Here is a 1,508-nt window from a genome sequence, read left to right on the forward strand (position 1 = left end):
CGAGTCCGTCGGTCCGTCTGTCTGCGCGCTCGCCGCTCTGGGCGTCCTCTGCGGGCTGCGAGCTGCGGCTGCTCCGGCTTCTCTTTGCAACGAGGCTGGAGGGTGGGCCTCTTTTTCCCCCTTTTTTGCGCGTGTGTGTATGTGTGTGTGTGCGCAAAATGTCTCAATCTCGGGAATGAAAGATGGGCGCTGGCGGCCGGAGGGGAGCCCTCAGGGAGGCAGCGGGGGAGGCTGCGGGAGCGCGGGGAGACAGGCGGGCTNAGCCCCGCAGCCCCTCCGTCCAGGAGTCTGGCCCTTGGGAAGGGAGAACTAGGGGCGACGGAGCGCCCCGCCCCTTAGCACAGTGACCGTGGCCTGATTTCTAGCCCACGTGGTTGGGGAGTCGTCTCCAGGGCCACGGCCAACACTCGGGACCCGCAGCCCCAGGAAGGCGTGTGCACCCTGGCACTGGCATAGCCGGGAAGGACTCGGGGTCTGCAGCTTGGTTCGCATCCTGCCCTGGCGCTGAGTAGCTGGGTCACCTTGGGCAAGTCACTTCCTTTCTGTGCGCTTCCATCTAGTCCCAGAGTGGGATAGGGTTATTGTGAGGACCTCATGCCAGGAAGGGTAAAAGGCACCAGGCCCCAAGCCAGCCCCAAGGTGATCACACAGACCCCACAGCCAGCACCATTCAGCTGAAAGCTGGGTCCATGTCTCCGCCTCCTCGCTGGTTGCCTGGCACACAACAGGCACTGCCAGCATTGGCTGGATTTGAATTTGTTGAACTGCAAAGTCACACAAACCCCCACGCCCCTGCAGCATCCTTGCAGGGCGGCCATCACGCTTCCCACAGTCACCCTGATGTTTACTACCTCCCTCAGCCCCCAGGTTTGAGGCCCCGGCAGTGGGGGGGGGAGGGCCCCCACCCACACCAGCATTCATACAGTTAACGCCTTCCGCCCCCACCTCCGAGAGCTGCCGTGTCCCTGCCATCAGCAGTCACACGGTCACAGTCACAGAGTCACACGCACGCACGCCGAGCCCCGCACCCACCACGGGACCCGCAGGCTCACTGCATCGCCTGGCTCCTGGCTCTAGGACACCTTTATCTGGTCCCCTTGCAATGTCCCTGTCGTCTGCCCTTTGTACCCAAACACCCCTGCTCCTCGCACCACAGACACGGAGACAGCCACCCCCGCTGTCATCTTCTTGGACCTGAGCGAGGGGGGCACAGAGGAGGGGAGGACTTCCCAGGCGGGGCCTCTTTACAAACAGCCTCAAGCACCCACCCTCTGCCCGGTACCGCCTAGGCAGCGCGGCACGGTGGCCGAGAGGTAGGTTGCGGACAGGTCACCTTGATTCAAATCCCGGTGTGGCTCCCTGCTGGCCAAGTGTCCCTGGGAAGCTTAACCTCTCAGTACCTATAAACTGGAAATAGATCTATAATTGGAGGGAGAGAAGGATTTCAAAGAGGCCAGGGGAAATTTTCGCGGCGAGAGGAATATTTGTGAGCTTTGCTGGTAATGATG

The sequence above is a fragment of the Crocuta crocuta genome, unplaced genomic scaffold (genome assembly GCF_008692635.1).
Source record: "Crocuta crocuta isolate KB4526 unplaced genomic scaffold, BGI_CrCroc_1.0 scaffold143, whole genome shotgun sequence".
Lineage (NCBI taxonomy): Eukaryota > Metazoa > Chordata > Mammalia > Carnivora > Hyaenidae > Crocuta > Crocuta crocuta.